Here is a 27,717-nt window from a genome sequence, read left to right on the forward strand (position 1 = left end):
ATGTGGATGACTCCCAGGCCAGGAACAAAGGCTCTTGCCAGGCTGGAATGTGTGACCTCCTCCCACAGGATGGATAACAGGGATGCTAGCCCAAAAGGCGAGCTTCAAAGGTGAAGCTGCCTTTAAAGGGCCGCTGTGACAACACTCTCGGGCAGGATGCCTTTTGTTTCCTGAAGAGTAAAGCCAGGGACAGAAGAGTGAAAACCAGTTCACAAACTGGTTTTCCAGGGGTGTGTAGAGCCATGGTCACCAGAGAGGAGGGGGCCAACTAACCCATTGGCTAGTGACCACGTTGTCCCCTTGGGGCACTTTGCTGGAATGTAATGGGCACCCCTGGCACCCAAGACTTCAGTACTCTCTCGACCTGAAAAGAGGATGAGAAGGAGACCACTCGACATCCGTTGGAAGCACACAAAGAGAGGCTGTGACTCTAGAGCAATTAACCCCACTGCACTTTGGGAAAGTCAAGTAGTTTGGGCCCTGTTCTGCATGCCTAGCTCTGGGACACACTGATCTGTCCAAAGCAGAGACTCCCAAGGTTAGTTGGCTGCCCCCCAGAACAGTACTGGGGACATTAATGCTGAGGGAGCCCAAGCTACATCTCTGGTAGCCACCGCAGATGTCTTGCCACTACCGTATGCCAGGCACCCCCAAGGGCAATTCAGGGATAGCCAAAAGGTGAACCCATGTCTGCTGGACCTGTGAGTGTTGGTTGTTATTGGATTTGTCACCTCAGAGGGACACCAGCCTCCACCAATGATTTGCACTGTGATGGCTGTGATGCCAAAGTGCAAGGTCTAACCTGGTGTCTTGTTTCTTTCATGTCGGGTGACTTATTTATTCTGTTGTTTGGTGTTCTTTAATGTTTTATATATTGTTCCTTTGTTAAGCCTTACTACTCACAGCCAAAGCTACCCGGGGTTGAACTTATGCTTGAATAAGCGACCCTGACTGGACCCAAGATGGTATTTGTCAGTGTACTGCATGGTCATGCTACCTAGCCATACCATATACTACGTCCCAAATCCTCACGGGGGAGAGAGAGCTCTGTGACCATTCCTCCAGTTTATGTTTACGGACTTGACCCATGACCTCATAATTCATAGCACAGAAGTTTTCAGTGACTTCAAAAATCCTCAGTACTTAATTTTAGCTGGTGATTGCTGGTAGAAGCCACCAGCACTCTTTTTATGGACCCACACTTATCTTTCCAGGTCAGACATTTACCAGAGCAAGAGAAGGGAAAACACACAAAATGTAAAGACAGAGAAAGAGAAGGATGAGCTAAAAGTCACAAAAGGAAAAAGCAGGAATCTGCAAGAGTGAGTTAAATGGGGAGGGTGTGTCTGATAGTGGATTTAGGTCTATGCACTTGTGGTATTCACCACACTGACATTTAATAACACCTGCAGTCCACATCTGAGCAGAGTTTTGACCAATGGCACTCATTCCTTTTCAAGCACTGAATATTCTGATAATTTACCTTTATGCTACATTCCTCTGGATAGCATTTAAAACAAAGATAAAGGCTTCATAGGCAAAGCATTGCCAAACATAAAACACTTGGGCCCTCATTCTGACCCTGGCGGTCGGTGATAATGCGGCGGCCAAGCCGCCAACAGGCCGGCGGTCCAAAATATGCAATTCTGACCCTGGCGGGAACCGCCAACACAGCCCGCCGCATTAACACTCCGCCCGCCACGGCGGAACAAACAAACAGCGCGGCGGTCCCCGCCAACAGCCAGGCGGCAGACAATGTACCGCCCACCCTATCACGACCCACCAATCCGCCACCTTTTCCGGGGCGGGAGCACCGCCGATAAAAACACGGCGGAAACAGACTACGAACGGGAAAACGCTCACCTCTACGCACTCCACGCGAGATTCCGGCAGTATGGAACCCGAGTTGCAGGTCATCCCCGCACTCCTATACCTGCTCCTGTACCAGGAGCACGCCCGGCGGCGCGGAAGACATCGGTGAGTACTGCACCTACGACACAGGGGAGGGAAAAGATTACCGGCACACACCCACTCACCCACACCCACTACAACACACACATCAATGCATTCCCACAGATCACTGTCACAACCCACAAACCCCCCCCTCCGAAATAATGCAAAGACCAAAAGAAGAGATCATAAACGGGCAGATATATTGAAATATGGACACCAGTAATCCCAATAAATAAATAAACTATGTACAAAATATATACAGCTACTAAATGTAGTCCAACCACTGTCCGTGGACCACAGGGGTCCTGTGCAAAGGGGCAAGGCCCAGTCCCACGACAAGAACTCCACGGAGAGAACACTGCAGGGGCATCAGAAAGAAAATAGGACAGGCACCTCAGGGGGAAGGGAAGGGGGGGCACCTCAGCCACTTGAGTACACGACGCCAGATCCACGAGGGGACTCCATGACCACTGGCCCATCCTGGGGAGAGCAAAGCCACAGTCCATACAGTCCATACAGTGGGTGGCCTGCCCACTGGGCCATCCTGGGGAGAGCAAAGCCACAGTCCATACAGTCCATACAGTGGGTGGCCTGCCCACTGGGCCATCCTGGGGAGTGCAAAGCCACAGTCCATACAGTCCATACAGTGGGTGGCCTGCCCACTGGGCCATCCTGGGGAGTGCAAAGCCACAGTCCATACAGTCCATACAGTGGGTGGCCTGCCCACTGGACCATCCTGGGGAGAGCAAAGCCACAGTCCAAACAGTCCATAACAGACTCCACTGCCACTGGAGGAGGCATGTTGGCCAGAGGACATCCTGCAGCCCTGCCCGAGACAGATCCTGCCCTGCCACGTCTGCCAAAGGGCCAGCGGTTCTTGCCTGGAAGGGCCCAGTTCAGTGCTTCTTGCCTTGAAGGGCCCAGTTCAGCGCTTCTTGCCTTGAAGGGCCCAGTTCAGCGCTTCTTGCCTTGAAGGGCCCAGTTCAGCGGGTCTTGCCTTGAAGGGCCCATTCAGCGGTTCTTGCCTTGAAGGGCCCAGTTCAGCGGGTCTTGCCTTGAAGGGCCCAGTTCAGCGGTTCTTGAGACGGCGGTCCCCAGCGGAGCGGTGCTTGAGACGGCGGGGCCCAGTTCAGCGGTTCTTGAGACGGTGGGGCCCAGTTCAGCGGTTCTTGAGACGGCGGTCCCCAGCGGAGCGGTGCTGGAGATGGCGGGGCCCAGTTCAGCGGTTCTTGAGACGGCGGGGCCCAGTTCAGCGGTGCTTGAGACGGCGGGGCCCAGTTCAGCGGTTCTTGAGACGGCGGGGCCCAGTTCAGCGGTTCTTGAGACGGCGGGGCCCAGTTCAGCGGTGCTTGAGACGGCGGGGCCCAGTTCAGCGGTTCTTGAGACGGCGGGGCCCAGTTCAGCGGTTCTTGAGACGGCGGGGCCCAGTTCAGCGGTGCTTGAGACGGCGGGGCCCAGTTCAGCGGTTCTTGAGACGGCGGGGCCCAGTTCAGCAGTTCTTGAGACGGCGGTCCCCAGCGGAGCGGTGCTGGAGACGGCGGGCCCAGTTCAGCGGTTCTTGAGACGGCGGGGCCCAGTTCAGCGGTGCTTGAGACGGCGGGGCCCAGTTCAGCGGTTCTTGAGACGGCGGGGCCCAGTTCAGCGGTTCTTGAGACGGCGGTCCCCAGCGGAGCGGTTCTTGAGACGGCGGGGCCCAGTTCAGCGGTTCTTGAGACGGCGGGGCCCAGTTCAGCGGTTCTTGAGACGGCGGTCCCCAGCGGAGCGGTGCTGGAGACGGCGGGGCCCAGTTCAGCGGTTCTTGAGACGGCGGGGCCCAGTTCAGCGGTGCTTGAGACGGCGGGGCCCAGTTCAGCGGTTCTTGAGACGGCGGGGCCCAGTTCAGCGGTTCTTGAGACGGCGGGGCCCAGTTCAGCGGTGCTTGAGACGGCGGGGCCCAGTTCAGCGGTTCTTGAGACGGCGGGGCCCAGTTCAGCGGTGCTGGAGACGGCGGGGCCCAGTTCAGCGGTTCTTGAGACGGCGGCCGGTCTATGGCCAACTGCTCATTGCCTGGTGGTGCCCTCTTGGGCAGCGGGGATGGTGCTCCTTCAATGCCCACCTGGGCTGTGGGTGGTGGGGCCCTCCTGGCCAGCTGGGCTGGGTCCTCCCTGGCCAGCGGCTATGGGGGTGGTGGGCTCCTCCTGGGCAGCAGGCCTGCAGCCTGACCTCTCCGACTTGCTGCCCTTGCCCTCCTTAGTCGGGAGTCTGTGGCCCTTTCCTCCCTTTGGAGCTGTGGCTGGTGACTGTGTCTGGGTGGTGTCCGGGGGGGATGTAGAAGCCGGGCTCCTGCGGCGCCCCTTCCGCCTTCTGCTCCTCTTCCCAGGGGGTGGGCTGGCTGTCCCCTTGCTGCTGGGCGAAGATCCAGACATGCGGGCTGGTGGGCTCCAATACCCCTGCACCCTTGTCAAGGGGGCTGCAGGGCTGGTGGTGGCTGAGGTGCTCTTCTTACCCCGACGAGAAGGAGGGGGGGGCTCAGGGTCAGGAAAGAAGTTAGCAGTGGCGAGGAAGAGTTTCTTGGGACAATGGAGAGTGGTAGGTACAGTGGGAATGGGAGTGGAGGGAGAGGATGTGGTTGTAGGTGAGTCACGTTTGCTGTCTTTGGGTGCAGGTGCAGGAGGGATAGGCTGTCGTGAGGTGGATGGCTGTTGGGTGGGTGGGTGGCTGCGTTTGTGTGGTGTGGAAGAGGGGGTGACAGACACAGTGGGAGAGGACACAGGGGACGTGTAAATGGCAGTGGGGTTGGTGACTGCACGTGTGCGGACTGGACTGGAGGGTGTGTTGGTGATGGAAACACTGGCTGATGGTGAGGTGAATGGAGGTGTGAGTGTAGACGTCACAGGGAGGGAGGAGGGAGACGAAGAGGTGGGGGTCACAGAGGTGGTAGTGACTGTTGGCATGTCTGCATCGGAATGTTGCGTGTGTGAATGTCTGCGTGATCTGTGGTGCTTATGTTTGGATGAGCTTCTCTTGGGTGTTGAGGTGTGTGCAGGCTGGTCTGATGGTGTGGGTGGGACAGGCAGAGGAACAGGAGACTGGGAGGAGGGAGTTAGTAGAGGGAGGCAGGAGACAGGGACAATGGCTGCCGTCAGTGCTGAGGCCAGAGCCTGGAACGATCGCTGATGGGCAGCCTGACCCGAATGAATGCCCTCCAGGTACGCATTGCTGCGATGAACCTCCCTCTCCACCCCCTGGATGGCATTCAAAAGGGTAGTCTGCCCAACAATGAGCGTTCGGAGGAGGTCAATGACCTCCTCACTGAGGGCAGCGGGGGTAACAGGGGCAGGGCCTGAGGTGCCTGGGGCGAAGGAGATGCCCGGCTTCCTGGCAGAGCGGGCACGGGGCGAACGCTGAGGGGCTGCTGGGAGGGCGGTGATGGTGCGCTGGGTGGCGGCTGTACCTGTAATGGCGGGGGGCACGGATGGTGCCACCCCCGCAAGGGAGCTCCCTTCCGAGGACGTGTCCGTGTCACTGCAGGGTCCAGTCGTCCCCGTTGTGGAGCTCCCCTCGCCCTCCGTCTCACTGGTCCAGTCAGACTCTGTGGCATGGCCCTCCTGGGCCATGTGAGATGCAGCTCCCTCCTGCCCCGATGCCACTTCTCCTCCGCCTGATGATGCTGATGCACACAAGCACAGAAAGACAAACAAAAAGGGGGGGGGAGAGAGAAATAAAGGGATATTGAGTACATGGATCTCCGGTACAGTTAGCGGACATGACAGACACAGATGCCCCCTGCACTAAGTTGCGCACTTGGGGTCCACTACGCATTCCGTGGAACATGCCCTACACGCCTAGAGTTGACAACTGCACCCATGGATGACACGGACCAGGGATGGCTGTACTGACACACTACTGAGGGTGTTGGCTGGGGACACAGGGGCTTACGGGGGTGCCCAGCCTACAGATATCGCCCTGGCCTAGGGGGACCCACAGCCCTCCTCCCCCACCCAGACACCTCCACTGCGCGACAACAGAGTAGATAATGCTTGGACTCACCCCCTTGTGTCTGCTGTGCTGCCCTCACGCGCCCATCCAAATCAGGGTAGGCCATCGCCAGGATCCGGAACATCAGGGGGGTCAGTTGACGGCAGGCACCCCGCCTACGTTGGGAGGCCATCCCCAGCAGAGACTCAGCGGTCTTCTTGGTCCCGCGGCGGATGTCCTCCCGCCTCTTGCGGCAGTGGGTGCCCCGTCGATGGTGGACCCCCAGGGTCCGGACTTCCTTGGCGATGGCACGCCAAATCCCGATCTTCTCATGGGCGCGGACCTATGTGACACGTACAGGGAGGGAGAAATACCACGTTCAAGTTTGTCTGCATTTTCGTTGCCAGTGGGCCAACGCCCCCCATCCCCGCCAGGCCCCCCGCCATGCCCCCGCCAGCCCCAACATGCCCCCCATCCCCGCCAGGCCCCCCGCCATGCCCCCCGCCAGCCCCAACATGCCCCCCATCCCCGCCAGGCCCCCCGCCAACCCCAACATGCCCCCCATCCCCGCCAGGCCCCCCGCCAGGCCCCCCGCCAGCCCCAACATGCCCCCCATCCCCGCCAGGCCCCCCGCCAGGCCCCCCGCCAGACCCAACATGCCCCCCATCCCCGCCAGGCCCCCCGCCAGGCCCCCCGCCAGCCCCAACATGCCCCCCATCCCCGCCAGGCCCCCCGCCAGGCCCCCCGCCAGCCCCAACATGCCCCCCATCCCCGCCAGGCCCCCGCCAGGCCCCCCGCCAGCCCCAACATGCCCCCCATCCCCGCCAGGCCCCCCGCCAGGCCCCCAAGCCAGCCAGTGGCCCCAAATCCAGATTGAATTAAACTCACTTGTTGGTCTGGAGGACCGTAGAGTAGCGCATACTGGGGGAGGACCCCATCCACAAGTTTCTCCAACTCCTCTCCAGTGAAGGCAGGGGCCCTTTCCCCAGGCGCAGCAGCCATTGTCCCTTCCAGACCGAGGTCACAGCAACACTTGCAGTATAGGTCCTCTCCTGTGAAAGTTCAAGTCGCAAGTGGATAAGTAGATAGAAAATGGCGGTCACGTCCGCGGCGGTGCGTACCGCGGCGGTGCGTACCGCCACCGCCGGCGCCCTTCGCCATTGGCTCCTGAAACCCATAGGCTTCAATGTTAACCAATGCGGCTTCGCGCCGCGGTCTTCGCCCGCCGCCCGCCGCGGTGTGCCACGCCAGCGCATTGACCTCACATCCCATTGTCACACTTCACAGGTCAGGCAGCCGCCATTTCGAGGGTCCACATGGCTCAATTTCAACTGCGTCACACAGGCCTAGGCCTTGCATAGCCACTCAGACACGCCATTCACTGCATAGAGAATCGTTTACTGTGCAAGCTGTGAGTACGTACCTGTGGGTTGCTTGACTGTGTGCTCCATGTTGTCCTTCCTAGGCACCGTCCGCTGGGTTTGGCGAGGAGACGGATGAATCCTCCCGTGTACCGACCGCTGGTGGACCTGTCGACAATGGAAGAACGCCACATTATCCTGACCTACCGTCTTAACCGTGCCACTATACATGAACTGTGTGCCCAGCTGGAGCCCGACCTGATGTCCCCCATCCGCCAACCCACAGGGATTCCCCCTCTGGTGCAGGTCCTGTCAGTACTCCATTTCTTGGCAAGTGGGTCATTTCAGACAACAGTGGGAATTGCTTCTGGGATGTCTCAGCCCATGTTTTCGAAGGTGTTATCCAGAGTGTTGTCTGCCCTGATGAAATACGTGAGGAGCTACATCATTTTCCCTGAGGTGGGCGAATTGGCTGCAGTGAAGGGTGATTTCTATGCCCTTGGACATATTCCCAACGTCATTGGTGCCATTGATGGGACCCATGTGGCTTTGGTTCCCCCAAGAGACAGGGAGCAGGTGTACAGGAACAGAAAAAGTTACCATTCCATGAACACCCAGGTGGTGTGTTTGGCTGACCAGTACATCTCGCATGTAAATGCCAAATTCCCAGGGTCAGTGCATGACGCCTACATCCTGAGGAATAGCAGCATCCCTTACGTGATGGAACAGCTAGAGAGACACCGTGTATGGGTATTGGGGGACTCTGGGTACCCCAACCTGTCGTGGCTACTGACCCCAGTAAGGAATCCCCAGACCAGGGCAGAGGAACGGTACAATGAGGCCCATGGGCGTACTAGGAGGGTGATCGAACGCACCTTTGGCCTCCTAAAGGCCAGGTTTAGGTGCCTGCATATGACAGGTGGATCCCTAATGTACTCACCTAAGAAGGTGTGTCACATCATCGTGGCCTGCTGCATGCTTCACAACCTGGCTTTGCGCCGCCAGGTGCCTTTCCTGCAGGAGGATGGTCGAGACGGTGGTGTTGTGGCAGCGGTGGAACCTGTGGAGAGTGACGAGGAGGAAGACGACGGGGCTGAAACAGACAACAGGGACAGAATCATTGAACAGTACTTCCAATAGGACACAGGTAACAATTCAAAGATAATTTAGTAAATCTGAACTACTCTCCTGCATCTCTGCTGCCTGTCTATTTGCCCCAGTGTATGATGACTGAGTTGTGGCTTTTCCCTCCCTATTTCAGATCTGGGGTCCCCACTATGAGTCCTGTGCTTCGTTTCCCCATGGACTACAGCTTTGTGGCAGCTGTTTGTTGACTTCACTATGTACAAGGACATATTTGCACTGTCATGTCAATTACAATATTTTGAAATCACAGCCAGACTCCAGATAGTTTTGTGCAAAATAGGTGTTTATTTAAGTGCTCAAAATGGGATGGGTGGTTTCAAGTGGGTGGGGGCTATGGTGAAGGAATGTCCATGGCAGAGTCCAGAGTAACAGTCACACAGGTGCATTGTCCAGAGGCCTGTGGAGAGATGGAGCATGGGCAGTTCAAGGATGGACAGGGTGACAATGTGGGACAGTGGGATGACATCAGGTGGTATCCTTTGCTGGCGGGGGTCTTGACATCCTACTCTGTCTTCTTGCGAGATCTCAGGGCCCTCTTGCGGGGTGGTTCTTCTCCTGCAGGAGGTGGGGGTCTGGTGGGCTGCTGCTGTGCGGGGGCCTCCTGTCCACTAGCGCCGGCGGAGGTGGTTGGCTGTTCTTGGTCCAGGCTAGTGGCAGGGGCCCTTTGGTGTTGTTGAGTGTCCGTCCTGGTGTTGATGAGGTCCTGCAGCAGCCCTACCATGGTAACCAGGGTGGAGGTGAGGGCTCTGATGTCCTCCCTGTACCCCCGATAGTGTTCCTCCTGCAGTACCTGGATCTCCTGGAACCGGGCCAGTACCGTCGCCATCGTCTCCTGGGAGCGGTTGTATGCTCCCATGATGGTGGTGAGGGCCTCGTGGAGAGTGGGTTCCCTGGGCCCGTCCCCCCCTTGTCGCACAGCTGCCCTCCGAGTTGCCCTGTTTCCCTGGGCCTCTGCCCCCTGGCCGGTGTGCCCACTACCACTGCCCCCAGGTCCCTGTTGTTGTTGGGGTGGTGGGTTATCCTGGGTGCCCTGTAGTGGTAGACACACCGCAGATTGACGCGCCCTGGAGACAGAGGCATGGGCCCGCTGGGTGGGAGCTGTGCTGGTGTTCCCAGAGGGGTTTGGGTCTGTAGTGGCCTGGGCCTGTGTGAGGGGAACCGACTGTCCAGAGGTCCCCGATGGTCCGGGCTGGTCATCGGTGTCCAGGTCGACAGAGCTGCTGTCATCGCTGACGGCCTCTTGGGTGGGGGGTGTGAAGAATTCTGGGCCCTCCGCGGCGGTGTGTTGACGGTCGGGTCCTGCAGGGGTATAGAGGTATGGTTATAGTTTCAATGTGTGGCATATGGGTGTATCTGTGGGTTCCCGTGTCCCCAAGTGCTGGCATTCGTGTGTGGGGGCTTTGGTGAGGGTGGCTTGTGGGGGGGATGTGTATATGCATTGGGCATGCTTTGGTGATGGGTGTCCATGCTTAGTGGACGCATGCAGGCCTAGGTTTTTGGATGTGTGGGTTGTGATGGTGAGACATTGGCAGGGAATAGGTGTGCTGGGGGTGGGGGTGAGGATGGTGGTGGGGGTGAGGATGGTGGTGGGGGTGAGGGTGGGGGTGAGGATGGGGGTGGGGGTGAGGGTGGGGTTCGAGGATGGGGGTGAGGGTTGGGGTATGATTTGGCATGCAGGTGGGGGGGAAGCAGTAGTGAAGCTTCAACTTACCAGTATCCATTCCTCCGCCGACTCCTGCGAGGCCGTCAGGATGCAGGATGTTCAAGACTTCCTCCTCCCATGTTGTAAATTGTGGGGGTTGAGGTGGGGGTCCTCCGCCAGTCTTCTGCACGGCGATGTCGTGTCTGGATACCATGGAACGCACCTTCCCCCGTAGGTCGTTCCATCGCTTCCTGATGTCTTCCCGATTTCTGGGGTGCTGTCCCACAGCGTTGACCCTGTTGACAATCCTCTGCCATAGCTCCGTCCTCCGGGCAATGCTGGTGTATTGGATCTGTGTGCCGAACAGCTGGGGCTCTACCCGAACGATTTCCTCCACCATGACCCTGAGTTCTTCGTCTGAGAAGCGGGGGTGTCTTTGGGGTGCCATGGGGTGGTGTGTATGATGTGTGGGGTGGAGTATGTGTAGTTAAGTGTGTTGAGTGTGGTGGTGTGTGTTGTTTTGTGTGTGGATATTGTGTGGGTGATGGTGTTGAGTGGCTGTGGCTGCTAGTTTGTGGATGGTGGTGTCTCGCTCTGGCCTTCTTTCTGAATTTTTGGTCGTAGGGGTTTGTGGGTGATGTGGGTGTGTGTTTTATATTGTATTGTGTGTGTGGGAGTGGTGTGTGTATGTGTATCAGGTGTGTGGAATTCAAATCGGCCAATGTGGCTGAGTTTTGTTCGTTTGTGTGTATTCTGACCGCGGCGGTGTGTCCCGCCAATGGAATACCGCGTTTGAAAGACCGCCGCGTGGATCCGTGGGTCGTAATGGCATGGGCGTATTTCTGTTGGCGTGACGGTGGAGGTTTTGTCACCTCCACTTTTCCGCCGACCGCTGGTCTGGCGGTCTGTTGTGGCTGTCGGATTTTCGGAGGTTTGGCTGCTGCGGGTCAGAATGACCGTGGCGGGTTTCCGCGACCGCGGCGGGATTATGGAGGATTTCTGACCGGCGGTAGGCGCCTTTTACCGCCGAGGTCAGAATGACCACCTTGATGTGTGCTGTTGAGAAGCTTTCTGCAGTCGCAAGGATGCACACCACCATTATTCTCCGAAAATAAATAATCATCAGTGTGGCCATATTTTACTATTGATGAGTGAATAGTGCCTAATCCTGTTTCTCGTATGCGTTCAGCTCGGGCTAGCAGGGGAGCATTTGTATTGCATTTTTTTACCAGAAAGTCTAAAGAATCTGATGGCCATAAGTACAGAACTTAGGGATTGCAGTTTCCTAATTGTAATTCTTATCGAATCGCAATTAGGAAAGCACAGTTCCTAATGTACAAAAATGCACATCTCTTAAATAGCGATTCCTAGTGGGTCACAAATTGACCTACTTCATGAATATTAATGAAGTAGGTCACAGTTTATGACCCATTAGAAATTTCAGCCATCACAGTAAGGGAGTGGCCAATGTGGTGTCCACACCTGAGCTCTGGCCGTGCCCGATATAATCCTTCAAAATCCTTCACTCTCTTATGCTGAGTGACCCCTTTACCCCCACCGCCAGCTGAGTGGTCATCCCCTGGGGGGCCCTGGGTGATATGCAAGACCTGCTGTTGGTTGGGGCTCTGATGCGGCTCCTGGTCCTTGAGCTGCCTACTGGGCTGGACTCTGAGGCTGGGCGGATCCTGGATGACTAACCTAGGGTGCTTTGGAGCCAGGAAGAGTTGCATAGCTCATCTGGCAGCCCACGAGGGGCACTGAGAGGCATCTTCACTACATCAGTATCCTCTTGGCTGAAATGAACTGCTTGTAGGGTGGCTGAGAAGCACGAGTGAAGGACGAGGCGGTGGTGCCTTTGAGGCCCAGGCCACCACACCAAGAGGGTTGCTCTGGAGTGCAGTTGGCCCTGGTGCCTGCCTCACCATGGACTCTGCTGTGTATGCATTTGTGATGTACATTACGTGCTGGCACCTACTGTGAGCTCTCTATCAGCACTGGCATGAGCTGCACTCCCCAACAGCAGCCTAAGCCCTTGTTAGGACCTGGACATCAGAGTCTTTAAGGACGGGACTGAAGGAGGATCTCCAAGGTAGCCCCCACTTCACATGGGCCCCTGTGCCTACATCATAGTCTTCTTCCTCCTGTGAGCACTATCTGGCTGCCAGCAGACCAACTTGTGAACTGGGACTTGCTAAAGACGCCTTACAGTTTACCCCCCAAAAAAGCAAAAGACCCCTAGCATTATGAGGATAGTGCAATCACAACATATCCAGTGTGGAGTACAACGACAAAGTAATTCTTACATGGCTATTGCACAACATTTGTTCCACTTGTGCTGAAATATATCCTCTTCTTTCCCACCGAACTGATAGTAGTGGAGGGTGAGAAGCTGCAGTTCTTCCAGACGCCAGCAGAGATATGTGCTTGGCTGCACTCAAAAGATGTGGAGGCCCCAGCGTTCAACGACCTGAAGTAGAATTTCTAGAAGACCCAGAGAAGTTTTTTTTAGAGGCAATCAGCAGCACACCCCACTACTCAGCAGGCAACTAAGAAGAGGGCACAAGTGGTGGCTGAGTTTCTCCAACATGGTACAAATTCATTTACATCTCTCTCCTTGGATCGTGGCACAGGCTCAAAGGTGGACAGCAGCAGGTCCAGCGCATTTGGTGGCCGGAATTATATGGCCCAACATTTACAGCCAGATTAGCAGACGACTTGATGTGATGAGCAGACCTTGCCACCCACAGCTGTCTGTATTGCTGCTAAATAAGACCCCTCCAGTTGGCTGGGAGAGAGTTGGGTGCAGAGTGGAGGTCTATTCCTGGTTTAAGAGGCCAACTGGCAAGTACATATATTGGGCCCAATCACGCAACCTCGATTTCAAACTGGACATGATTATGAAGGTAATGGCTGTCGAAGCAGACATGTATGTGCTGTAGGTACATGGCTTGAAACATGTTGGACTTCCAGCCAAGGGTGAGAACTTGGATATATTAATAAAATTGTTTTTGTACTGTTGGGGGTGCCGTCAATTATCATGGGATCTTTTGGTTTTGTTGTTATGCATCAAAAGACAGATATGAAACACACAAGGGAGCTCATGTATTGACATCATAGAGAATGCAGACTCTGGGGTGGCTCATTGAATTGCCCAGGCATACCCAATAATGACCAATAATGACCTCTCACCAACTAGTTACAATCTACTGACGTTGACTATAAAGGTCATGGCTGCCCCCAAAAAACAACATAGGGTGTATACACACTTCAGCATACATAATATACACATAGCTTATTTAATGGAGACTCACCTGATACACCCTGAGCTACCGAAAATATGTGAGAGGTGGAGGGGACAGCTCTGTAGTACTACCTTCTGAGCACACACGAGTTGAGTACTGATCTGGACATCTCCGGGGTGCCATTTGTACATTGACCCAGATGGCAGATTTGTGGTTGTCAAGGCAGGTTAGGAGGGAGAACCATTGCACCCCCATATCAGCTTTTCTGGATCGGCTAACTCCAGCCCTCCTGTGTAACCCGCAGTCCCCCTGCCTACTTCAGGACTGTGGGTTGCAGACTGCATCCCAGACATTAAGAGAGATAGATCCACCGACAACACTAATAGGTGCACCTTGCTGCACAGCGACACAAGTCTTCCAGCAATGGATGAACAGCAGGGTAGTACATGATATTTGATGACTACTACAGCCAGACTACACAGAACACTCATTTTACTCTCCTGTACATGATTTACACACCAAAGTGTAGTGAAACACTGTGCTTGAGGTTGAGAGGAGCAGAGTATTGAGCATGCACCATTTCTGATCACTGCCCGTTAAAACTGATGATGGGGTGAGGTGGGGCAGGGTAATGGCTAACATACCGCTCTGAAGGCTGAGAGCAGACACCTTGCAGGACTCACACTACCGTGAAGCCATAGCTAACACAGTCCAGAGCAAAAGAATGGGATCAAAGTAGTGATGTGAGGACACTGCATTGCCATAGCATGGGGCATATGATGGACCCCGTGGACAGGCGTATTGGCTACGGAAAGTGATATGCCTCACAAACTGAGACACTGACACAACCTGATAGAATAGAACAGCTATGGGACCTTATACACACCTGTGCTGACCTAGATGGATGCCTAGGAAGCATAACAAGCACAAATGCGCAGGTAAATTGTTAGAAGGGTTTTTGAATGGTTGTTGAAGGGTGACTCACCATACATCCCTATAGGTGCCCTTCGGTCTCCTAACAGCATCACATGCAACCCAAGCAGCCATTAAAACAGCTTTTGCACACTATTAACATTCCTTGGATGCAGTTGACAACCGTTCTTCTAACGACCAAGTACAACATTACTTCACTGCACTCCCTCTCCCTAGATTAAATCCACTTCAGCAGGAAGAGCTGGATGCTCCCATCCAGATTGAGGAATTGCGCTTGGTCGTAATTCAAATTGCCTGAATTAAAACCGTGTGCACCAATAGTTTCCCATTGAATACTACACCACGTATGATGCATTATTTATGCCTTAGTTGCTAGGAATATATAATGAGGTGAGGGTGGTAGGTAGGCTTCAGGAATCCGTCAAAGAACCCCTAATAAGGATGTGCCCGAATGGATGTGAAGTCATTTGAACCACTGTCACTCCCAAACTTGGACTATGAGATACTTGGCAAATTGTTGTTTTACAGATTTAGACCTATTATTGGTACATTGGTCCACACGGACCAAAACGGTTCCATACTGGAATGTAACGCCCTCTTAAATTTCTGGTGTTTGCTGATATTGATGAGATCAGGTGAAAGGTAATAGGAGAGACCACTCAGGAGTATTACTGGACCTGAAAAGGGATTCAACTCCCTCGAATGAGAATACCTACAGGTGGTCCTGTCAGGTATGGAAATAGGTTCATGAATTGGGTGAAAACATTCTATAGCCACCCAACCGCCAGAGTCAAGACAGGGAAGTGATTTTGATTCACTTTGAAATACACGTGGCACCAGACAAGGATGGCCACTTTCTCCATTGAAATTTGCCCTCGCCATGGACCCAATGGCATGCCTGTTACATATGAAGACCGGACAATGGGGAATATCAGCATTCGGCAGGTGACATGTAGTATCCCTCTATGCAGATGATGCTCTCATTTATTTACGCACCACAGCCGACTCCCTCTCAGCACTGATGGAGGCACTAGCTAGATTTGGGGATATCTCAGCCTCTGTGTTAGCCAGACTATATCCGATTTATGCCACCTATGCAGGTACCAGAGAGAATGTGATACAATTTAGACTCGTATTGTACTTTGACACAATTAAATACCTGGCAGTGGAACTGTATCACACTGATACTGAATTGATTGAATACAGGGTGCTTGGTTCAGTCCAAGGATCCCTCACCTTTTGGACATCCTTATCCTTATCCCTACTTGGACAGGGTACTAATCTGCTAACTATACACTCAGAACAGGTGCTGTGCAGCCTTTTCATGACATTGTTGTTTGTCTTTTATATAATACTAGGTCGCGGTCAATAAACATTTGTAGATATTTATACCCTTTGGGTTTAGGTCTGATGCCTAACACAATACTCCAGTGCAGGTGGTACTATGCGCTCTACAAAGGCTAAAATGATCCCCTCAACTTGCCCCCATGCCCTGTATAGGAGGCAGTCCCACACCCTGTGGTAGAATCCTACATCGGTCTCCTACATATGGGGCATTAAGATGACACTCCGGGGAACATGTAGACAAGTTGTGTGTAGCAGAACGTGGGATGCTGTGAGATCTCCTTTTTCCGTTGATTATCAATTAATTCCAGTCCTAAATTAGTTACCCAAAGCTGCCTAGTCTCCTTGGTAACCTGTTGGTGTTATGTAAGAAAAGCGCCGTATAACACAGTTAAGATTTTCTATGTGCCCCCATGAGAGAGTATTGCCGATAGAGAGATTGAGTTGGGTGGCTCAGACTGTCTGTCTCCACTGGATAGTGACAGCATGATGCAACGCATTGTATGATATAAACAGACCTGCTAGTATCCCATAAGCATCTTGGATTTCTCAAAAGGTGTGCAGTGCGCCCTGATCATATAGATCTCTTGTTAGATCGATTCTTACTTCCTTCAATGATGTCATGTCATATTGTTGTGTAACAATTTGTATATTCAGTAACACACATATGGGAGCAGGAGGGAGCACGAAGTCGATGGTCCATTACTATGAATGTATTTAAGCCAGCACATATTAGCCACATGCATCGGGTGGAGCTCATTCAAATCCCAGCCACAAGTTTTGATTACAAAGTATAAATTTGTTCTCCCATAAGTGCACGCTGTTTGTCGATCCTCTCTGCACATGGCATGGGGCCCAGCCAGCGCAGCAGTCATTGCAATTGTGCTGTTGCATAGTATAATTTATAACTGAAGGCCCCAAACCCCCTTTCTAGTGAGAGAGCGTAGCTTATATAATCTACATTAACATAAAATGTTTATGAACTAAATGTGTGATACTGCCGCATAGAAACTATAGTAATAGCAATTTTGCTTAAAACGTGCACTTGAATTGTGACCACGAAGAGTGGCCACCAATGTATGCGCATACTAGTAATGATGACAAAATGTTTATGTTATGTTCAAATAAGCTTATATTAACATTTGCGTTATTAAATCTGTATTGAAAACTTTGTAGGCCTTAAGTTAGCATGAGCTGCAGTTTAGCTGCTCAGCTCTCATATTAAATGCATTTTTCTATTTTTCAGTGTGCTGACTCACAAGGGACCATGACCCCGCAATGTTCTTTTTCTTCAAACTTGGAAGACGAATGTGACCATGTTAATTCCGTTCCCAGGCGCATCTTCTGCGCTCTGGAATAAATGTTATAATATATTGAAACAGTGTAGATTAATGTAATGTACAAGGTCATTCAAACCGGGAATGACAAAGGAACTGCTGACCAAAAGATGTACAAAGAATTACAAAGAGATGAAGTAACACCGGATGTGCCACCTCTGAAGACGTCAATTACGAAGACCAATCAAAGACTTGTAAACCAATATGGGGTGACGATTGGGATTACCTAATGTCAAATTTAATAGGTTTAGGATAGTGGGGTATAGTAAGTGTCCAATAGAATTTTGGGGGAATGTACTACGAAAAAGGGATAAAAACCCATGTCACAGAAAGGTCATCAGAGAGCGAGGTAGGGAATGCTATTGATTTTATCCAGAAACTTTGTCACTCTGATTTGTGACTTGAGATTCAAAAAAAGTTGTTTTAGTAGGAGTGGGCGTACTCCGCAGTATGAGAGTAGGGAAGTCGGCGTACCTCATATGAGTGTGGCGCTTGTGCTCAAAATTATCCACTTGGTTGGTTGTTTATGTACGGAGCCGTTGTGGTCTAAGACTCCGGAGTATATTGACAAGTGTAGGAGACACTTGGGTTTGTGTTGTAATTTGTGCGGTTTAATAGGTCAATCGGGCGTGGTTGACAAGTCGAGTTCGAGTCAAATTGTGTGTGTGAAACCTTCGATGGAGATTTGGCAAGTTCTAAAGTGCACTAGGACGAACCATTGACAAGTCGAGAATAGGATTTGCGGGTCGAATTCTGCTTGTGTATGCGGGAATTGAGAAGGAGAGAGTAGCGGCCGAGGCTTCAAGTGAAATCTCTGTAAAGTTCTGAAGCAAATGTGTTACCCTTCCTGTAGTAAACCGGCAGATTTGTGTTGTTGTTAAAGGTGCTCGCAGTAATTTTGCATTAGTTTTGTGTGAATCCAGTGAGGGGCGGATGAGCCGCAAGACTTTGTCAGCTGCAGTATGTGAGTGTGACGTCAGTGGTGCCGCGCTGAGATAAGTCAGTTTTCGAGAGGGGTCGCGCACGGATTGGCTGCCGTCCGTGAGAGGCAATAGGTTGAGAAAGGTGGGTGAAGAGTGTCCTGGGAATTAAAGTCACTTACTGATTAAGTACAAATAAGAGAAAAACGCAAAGATGAATTTTGTCAAGGCTTTTAAGAGTGCTCTGAAAGGAGATGTATACATTATGGCGACTGAAGGGGAACCTACACCACCTGAGGGTACTCCAGCTTACATAGTTATGGAGGAAAAAGGAGTAGCGCCTTGTTTATGGATGAAACAAAGCAAAAATTAACAGAGAAAGAGGGAAGCTTAGCGTTTCCAGAACATGGAATGTTAAATCCGTGTTAGAGAATTTAAGGTGGATGTTAAGTACGCAGAAACCACCCCCGAGGCCAGCTCAGTATGAAGCTCTAGCGATTTGGGATCTAATGGCTCTTAAACATAGACAAGAAAAATTCCAGAGAAGATTAAAAAGGGCAGAGAAGTCTTACGCAGAAGCTAGGTGGAATAACGAGAACAAAATGTGGAGACGGGGAATAGTTGATGGATTGAAATTGTTCCCAGCAATAACACAGGGAGAAGAGACACAGGGAAAGAAAGCCACCTGTAAAACAGACAAAGACTCTAGTAAATCAAAAGAAACTAAGAGACCCTGGGAAGAGGAAGATGACTCAGACGATGAAGAGTTTATGGATCGAATATTACATGATCGCCCGCCACCTTATGCGGCAAGCGACAATGTCCCGAGCACTAGTACGGGTCCTGGGAACCAGACGCAGGAGAAGGGAGTTACTGATACGGTACAGACTAGTGATACGGCTTTGATACAGAATGGTGTCAGTGTACCCACTGCGCCAGACATGTAGACACAGTTGCAACCTTGACCGCAGATACAGAGAATCTATCCAGACGTCCCGGTACTAGAAACTACACAAATCTGATAGTGCCGCCAGACCCGATATATACAAAATCAAGGTTAGTACAGATTGAGTCAACTCTGCAATTGCTGCCCCAGCCACAGCCAAAACTGATACTGGGGTATAATCCAGTAGCAGCTCCTCCGTTAATACCTGCCACAGAGGATCAAATCTTTGGAGTCGCTGGTCCACGAGGTTTGGGACCAGGTCAGACACCTGCCGCAATATCATTGCCAATTACTGTTGGTCCACCGGTGCCATTGTATGCACAAGGTAAGCCTGGCTTATGTGATCAGGGAATGATGACCCAAAATGTGCTAAGAGGAGGGTCCATAGGAACCCCTCAGTTAATGGCCCCAGGAGAACAGGTGGTTGAAAAACCAAGGTCTTTAATAGACCTTAGCCCAGTTGAAGCACCATTCGATGCAATGAGACATGCAGGACTAGGGGTGCTAACCCCACAGACAATAAGTACGAACGCTTCACGATCGCCAATGATGCAAGCAGGGAACATTTCACTGCAAGGTTTTACAATACAACAGTTGAATGAATGGCTAGAGAAGACCTATGCTTCACAAAAGACTACAGTGACTGCAGTAGAACCGGAAAGGATAGGGAGAGATGAGTACCTGAACTTTGTGAGATTGGGAGTGGAAGCTGCTGAACTAGTGGACGAAACAATGGGGGTAAACAGATTCGAGTCCTACACGGAAGCAGAACTGAGGTATCTGTGTCCTAAGATTACTAAAGAGGTAGGCAAGGTGCATCAGAGATTAGCGAACCTGGCAGACAAGTACAACATTGATATTGAGAACACTAAACATTTGAAAAGAAGTTCCAGGTTAGACTTTGATTCATAAGACTTTGGGGAACATGAGGTCTGCCGGAATGAAAGCGCATTTAAAAGATATACTGCAAAGTGCACAAATCTGGGGTGCGTTAGAAAATTGGGAAGGCAGATGGGCAAAGAAAAGAGATAAGGAGAAAAGTGACAGTCCAGGGTCGCGTCAGACTAAAGCTTCACCCGATACGGAATCGGTAAAAATACTACCCATGAGAGAAATAGCTGGTGGTGTTTTAATTCATGTGCCGTGGTCCAGAGGAGACATCCTATCTTTTACAAATGATTATCCCAGGTTGAGGGAGAAACCGATCAAGTGGTGCCAACAAACAGATAGGTTTGTGAAACTTGCAAAGTGTCTCTGGGAAGACTTGAATACCCTGTTTGAGATCATTGTTCCGCCTGATTTGTGGCTCGAGTGCAAGAGAGGGGTAGACTGGCCGACGAAGGAGCCAGCAAGGGATAAAGTGACTGGAGCACCTTCTGAAGAGGTGATGAAATACTATCATAAGGTGATTGAGTTTTTGAAGCAGAAAGTGTCAACGAAGGTGACCGACTGGCAGAAAATCGGCCGGACCTCGCAAGAGGTTAAGGAATCAATACATGCTTACTATGAGAGGCTGTTAAAGGCGTTCAAACATTATAGTGGTACTGAGACCATTGAGCCGAAAGACATGAACCATCTCGGATTCAGATTTGTTGAAGGGTTGAGACCAGAGGTTAGCCAGATGATTAAGAATCATTTGATTTGTTGGCAAGCGAAGCCAATTGATGAGGTGTTGCAGTATGTGAAATACTGTAGTGACGAAATTGAGCTGAAGCAGAAAAAGTTGAAAGAGAAAGTGATGGTGATGCAGATAAGGGCTGCACAGGCTGGTATGCAGGGAAATGGAGCTCAACAGATGATACCGCAGCAACCGCAAATGAACGGTGTGTTTCAGGCACAACCGAGAGGTCGAGGTCGAGGTTTTGTGAATCGTGGTCCAGACTTGAATACTGTTGTGGTTCAAAACGATGCACAAGGGATGAAAAGGATGTCCCCATGTCACGCGTGCGGGGGCGTGGGGCATTGGAAGCGGGAATGTCTGAATGTGGTGCAGGATTGTGTCATTCAAAAAAGCACTAATGTCGGTACAATGCAAAACATGAGAGGTCCAAAATTGAGAAACCAAAACCCGAATTTTCAAAATAACATGGTACAAATGCAAGGGGTACAACCCATGCAGCAAATGCAAATGCCGCGCGTTCAGCCAGCACAAATGCAGCAAGCACAACAGCAGGTTCCCATGGTACCTAGACAGCAAATGCAATTACCAATGGCTACGATGGGACAGCAACAGGTGATGCTTCCTCAGCAGGTCACAGGTCAGGTGATGAGTCAAAATAATACAGTACAACAGTTCCCAATGCGTGGTGAAGATGGAATGAATGAGGAGTGGTCGGATGACAGCTCAGATAGCGAAGAGTGCAGGCTTGCAGCGTCCCTAGAAGTAGATCAGAGGGGACCCTATGTAGAGGGAAAAGTAATGGGCCACAAAGTTTCATTCTTGGTTGATACCGGAGCTAAACGCTCTACAGTCAGAAGTGCAGAGGTTCCGAAATTACCACTCTCAGGGCGTACCATAAGCGTGTAGTAGCAGATCAGTATTTGACAAATCCAATTACAGATCCAGTACAGGTTGAGATCGGCAACTTCCAGGGACTGCATAAGTTTGTAGTCTGTGATTCAAGTCCGGTATCTCTACTGGGAAGAGACTTACTATGCAAGACAAAATGTTCAATTACATGTTCCAATGATGGAATCGAAGTACAGACAAACAGTGATGACGAGGGGGATGATGGTCAGTTCTCAGATTTAGAGACAGGAACTGTGAATGAAGATTACCCCTTGATTACATTGTTCCCGATGCTTACAGTGATTGACCTACCTGCCGAGTTACAGGGAACGGTGACAGAGAAAGTGTGGGATTTGAAAGGAAAAGAAGTGGGTTTGATAAAAGAAGTAGAACCAGTTAAAGTACAAGTGAAGCCAAATGCAGTGTTTCCCCAGGTGCCACAATATCACATGGCACAAGATGTTGTTATTCAAGTGTCGCAAATAATTGCAGACTTTCTAAAACAGGGAGTTCTAAAGGAGGTGTTGAGCAGCCCATGTAATTCACCGATAATGGGTCTGAAAAAGCCTTGTGGGAAAGTTCGAATTGTGCAGGACTTAAGAAAAATAAACGAGATTGTGGTAAAATGTTGCCCCATAGTGCCCAATCCAGCCGTGATCATGTTTCAGGTTCCATGTGACGCTGAATGGTTCACCGTTGTAGATCGGTCACAAGCCTTCTTTTCGATACCTCTTCACGAGGACAGCCAGTTTTTATTCAGTTTCAAATTCCTGGATAAGGTGTACAGTTGGTGCATAATTCCTCAAGGGTTTTCTGAGTCACCGTCCATCTTCAATCAGATATTGACAAAGGACTTAGAATCCTTAGTGCTGCCATTTAACTCGACTCTAGTGCAGTACATTGATGACTTGTTGATTGCATCCAAGACAAGGGATAATTGTAAGTATGACACAATTGCATTACTGAATCATTTGGGAAAGAACGGACATAAGGTGTCACCCAAGAAGCTGCAGTACTGCCAGAAAGAAGTGAAGTACTTAGGACACTCTGTTGAAAGAGGGTCCAGGAGAATATCGAAAGAAAGAATAACAGCCATTTTGCAAATGAACCCCCCAACAACAAAGAGAGATATCAGGACGTTTTTGGGAATGGTGGGCTACTGTCGCCATGGATACCCAACTTCTCGATTATCTCAAAACCATTGATAAAGCTGAAAGGCAAAGAGATTAAGGATGAGCCGTACACCATAGCTTTGTCCAAGGAAGAGCTTGAGTCATTCGTGGAATTGAAAGAGTGCATGTGCAGAGCACCAGCTTTGGGTATGCCTGATTACACGAAGCCTTTTCTACTGCTTTGTCATGAACGTGATGCTTGTTCTTTGTCTGTCTTGACACAGGTCCATGGAGGTGCAAATCGCCCTGTAGCATATTTTTCAGTTACATTGGACCCCGTCGCAGCAGCCTTACCGGGCTGTTTGCGCGCAGTTGCAGCAGTTGGTCAGAGCCTTAAGCAGTGTGAAGGCATAGTCATGGGATATCCCCTAACAGTAATGGTTCCGCATTCAGTTGAAATTTTGTTGACTCAAACCAAAACTCAGCACATGACAAATGCTAGTCTTACCAAATATGAGACAATTATACTGGGGTCACCTAATGTTTCATTGAAACGATGTACTGTGTTGAACCCGGCAACTCTACTTCCTGCTGAGAATACGGAAGTTAATAATGAAGAAAAAATTGAGCACGACTGTCTTGAGGTAACAGAACTATGTACCAAGCCACAATCTGATATTCAAGATACACAGTTAAAAGAAAATGACTGTATCATGTTTGTTAATGGATCTTGTTTGAGAGACTCAGTCGGAATGCTGACAGTTGGTTACGCTGGTTGTACCATAGCTGGTATCATTGAAGCTTCCTGGCTCGAGAGAGTGTATTCCGCACAAGTGGCAGAGCTAATTGCCCTTACTAAGGCATGCCACGCAGCTGAAAATCTGAGAGTCACTATCTATACTGACAGCAGATACGGATTTGGAATTGTACATGACTTTGGCCAATTGTGGTCACAAAGAGGTTTCATGACCTCTTCTGATTCTCCTGTGAAAAATGCCGAACAAATCAAAGACTTGTTACATGCAATTCAGTTACCTCTTGAAATTGCCGTGGTGCAATGCAATGCTCACGTTAAATCACAAGACTTTGTGTCCATGGGAAACGGCTATGCAGATCAAGTCGCAAGGTTTTGCGCATTGAACTGTGTATCATTCAAGGATCAGTGGCAATTGATGCCACAAACTGAAAAAGACACATGCTTGAACCTTGCATTAAGGGTTGTTGATACCTTAGATGAGTTAAAGACACTACAGGGTCGTGCTAGCAAAGAGGAAAAATGCTCCTGGCAAATAATGCAATTTGTACAGAGGGCTGACGACGTGTGGGTCTCAGAGGAGGGGAAATTGGTTTTGCCAAACAGTCTTCTGTCACAATTCGCTAGGCTCTACCATGGACAGGCCCATCTTGGGAGAGATGCAACGATCAGGTCATTCAAAATAGATTGGTTTAACCCAAAGTTCAGACATGTCGCAGAGGTTACCTGTCACAGATGATGATCTGTCAACAGATGAATGCCGGAAAAGAGACTGTGGTAACTTTGAGGAACACTGGGAGAGCTGGCGGTCCATTTAGCAAGGTGCAAATGGATTTCATTGAAATGCCTTTGTGTGGAGGATTGAAGTACGTGTTGGTGATTGTGTGTGTTTTCAGTCACTGGATTGAAGCTTACCCCACACGTAGAAATGACAGTCTCACAGTTGCAAAGCTGCTGCTTAGGGAACTAGTACCCAGGTTCGGGTTTCCGGTCTCTATAGAATCAGATAGGGGCAGACACTTCGACAATGAGGTGATTAAACTCCTGTGTGCCGCATTAGACATTGGACAGAAGCTGCACTGTAGCTATCGCCCTGAAGAATCAGGATTAGTAGAACAAATGAATGGTACCTTGAAATCAAGAATGGCAAAGATGTGCGCAGCTTCCAATATGAAATGGCCAGATGCATTACCCCTAGTGCTGATGTCAATGAGGAACACCCCTGATAAGAAGACAGGACTATCACCCCATGAGATCCTCATGGGCAGAGCTTTGAGGTTACCCGCAGTACCTGCAAATGCTCTAGTGAATATCACGGATGATATGGTGTTGGACTACTGCAAAGGCTTGGCTGATGTGATTCGCTCTTTCTCTCACCAGGTAGAAGCTAACACATTGCCACCGATCGGTGATCCAGGTCACACCCTACATGCCGGTGATTGGGTGGTTGTCAAAAAGCACGTGAGAAAGTCGTGTTTGGAGCCGCGCTGGAAGGGGCCATATCAAGTAATCTTGACAACAACTACTGCTGTGAAATGTGCAGGCGTTCCAAATTGGACACATGCCAGTCACACGAAAAAGGTAAGGTGTCCAACTGATGAGGAACTTGAAGTTTCCGGCACAACAGTTGCAGAGAGGGAAGTCTCAGGGCCAGAAAACAGCCAAGAGGGAACTGAGACTACAGGAGAGCCCACTGAGAACAGCTTAGTCCCTCAACCAGTAAACGAGTTTGACAGAGCTGACAGTGTGCCTATCTCAGTAGAGGAAGCAGGAGAACTAAATCAAGGAGAGGTTCTCCCAGAAATAGACGGATACGGGTTAGAACTTGAACCCGTTACAGATCAAGAAGAAGAAGAAGAAGGGGAAATAATAGAAAGAGACCAAAGTACTCCGGCATCCCCTGAGCCAGTTGCAGGTCTGTCAAGAGAAAACACCACAGTACAAGAGGAGGGTGCTGTTCAGCATCCTGAAAAAGCTAATCGGAAAAAGGTGCATAAAGGAGATAACTGGCCAGAGAGACAGGCTGCAAAAGCAAGAAGCATACCAGGTGAAACAATAACAGAAGAGACTGATACATCTCTAGTAGATGATCTGAGTGAAGGAGAATTGCAAGGTGAATGTAGACTGAAAGGAAAAAGAACCGCAAATAGAAGGTACGCAGGTCCTGAATGGGCATATGCAACAAGAATTCTTAGCTTTCTGTTTTGATCGAGAAGTACCAGGCCAATACTACGGTACCTGAAGTAGTTCAAGAAAGAGAATATGTTAAAGATCGGAAACTGAAAACTAAAGAAAAGAGACTTATAAATTACTGGATGCGACACTGATAACCTGATTTGACTTGAGAAACCTGATTATGACAAGCTGCTAACCTGATTTGACAAAAGGGATCCTGGAGTGAGTGAAACACTGTAAATATACGCAGAAAGAAAGAGACTTTTGCATCAGAAGAAAAAAAAAAAGAAGAAGAAAAGAAAAGAAAAAGGAGTTTTATATCGTCCTCAATTTGTTTGTTATTCTGCTATTTGATTCTTTACAGACATGGCTTTTAATAGAGGTAGTAACAAGAAGAGTAAGGTGTGTGGTTGGTTGAGTCTTATAATAGGTATTGTGTGCAATAGTAATTGTGGGAGTGATTGTGGGAATGCCGTGGTTGGATAAGAAAACAACTAACACTGCTTCAAAACCTGAGACTACAACACTAACACCTTGGGAAAGGTTTGAGAAGGATGCAAGACACTTGCATGAGGGAACTAATTCAAAGGGGGAGCTTTCTACTAATGTCTTCTATCGCTTGCTGAATGAGTACGTTGAGACTATGGATGCGAAAAACTGTTAAGTGTGTACAAAGATTCCTTCATCAGTGCAAGAAGGGGTCACCTATCACAGCCTTCCGTTGACTTACGGGATAAGCTGTAGCTTGCTACTATCACGATTTTATAATCAAGAGCATGTGCAATACTTTTATTCAAATCTGGATGTTGTATTTTCTTTTGTGCCTGTGATTGAGTTTTTGAACAAGCTAGCTAAGGAGCATAGTATAAAAATAGTTAGAGGCTTCTTTGAACCAACGCTTGCATTTGGAACAGCTTATGCACATCGCAACAACCTGACCTGACTATTGACACCTGTAGAGAAAAGCTTCTTAGATCATACTGATAATAGACGCAAAGTATTAAAGGAAAGATTAGAAAAGGGGCTAGAGAAATGCACATATGCAAATGATAATGCATACACCGCAGTCAAGACGCAAGGCAAATTAGCTATAGATGCATTACATGTAGGGAGGCTTTGTGTATATAGGCCAAAATCTGAGCAGGACAATTTATTTGTGGGAACGAGTGAATGCAGGCATGTGTTTTTGTTTCAGAGTAAATGGACATTCATGTTAAATGGACAGGATCCAGCGATCCCTGGGATCTATTACATCTGTGGACTTAATGCTTATTACTGTCTCCCTAAGGGATGGTATGGGACATGTTATTTGGGAATAGTTTTCCCAAAGATTTACCAGATTGATGACTTAAAGCAAATACCTAAAACGTCTGAATTACAACATACTAGACAAAAACGAGAATCAGTGGCTCCTGTCATTGGTGACATATTTGGAGCAATAATCCCTTCAGTAGGGGTTATCTTGAACTCCATGAAAATTCAAAGGTTGTCTACTATTGTGGATAACATGCTGACAAATATTACAGGGGCAATACTCCTGATGGATACTGAATTTGCTGCGGAAAGAGCTATGACTCTTCAAAATCGGCTTGCTTTAGACATTCTTTTAGCAAAGAGTGGTGGGGTCTGCAAGATGCTCAACGAGCGTCATTGCTGCTCATTTATACCAGACAATAGTAAAAAGATTAGAGGTATGCTTACTAACCTAACTAGAGATAGTGCAGATTTGAAGGATTTGAAGGAACCTGGAGTGTGGGAGAAATTTGGAAAAGGAGTTGCCAGAGTAGGGAGTTGGTTTAGCAATATTTGGAATGGGGTACTTGCACAAATATTAGGGGTCTATTAATTGTTTTGGCCTGTCTATTAGGATTATGGGGAGCTTGCAAAATTAATGATAAAGTTAAAAGAAATTGGACAAAGAGAACCAGAAAAAATGAAGAAAATGAAAGGGAGAAAATGTTCAACGAAATCTGGGAAAGTTCACACAAGGGACAAGATGTTGAAATGTGCATTATGCGTAAGGTGAAAAATTAAAAATGAAAGGTCAAAGGGAAAGGTTTGTGTGATGACGAACGTCATCAGAGGAGGTAGTGAGAGAGCGTAGCTTATATACTCTACATTAACATAAAATGTTTATGAACTAAATGTGTGATACTGCCGCATAGAAACTATAGTAATAGCAATTTTGCTTAAAACGTGCACTTGAATTGTGACCACGAAGAGTGGCCATCAATGTATGCGCATACTAATAATGATGACAAAATGTTTATGTTATGTTCAAATAATCTTATATTAACATTTGCGTTATTAAATCTGTATTGAAAACTTCGTAGGCCTTAAGTTAGCATGAGCTGCAGCTTAGCTGCTCGGCTCTCATATTAAATGC

The sequence above is a fragment of the Pleurodeles waltl genome, chromosome 5 (genome assembly GCF_031143425.1).
Source record: "Pleurodeles waltl isolate 20211129_DDA chromosome 5, aPleWal1.hap1.20221129, whole genome shotgun sequence".
Lineage (NCBI taxonomy): Eukaryota > Metazoa > Chordata > Amphibia > Caudata > Salamandridae > Pleurodeles > Pleurodeles waltl.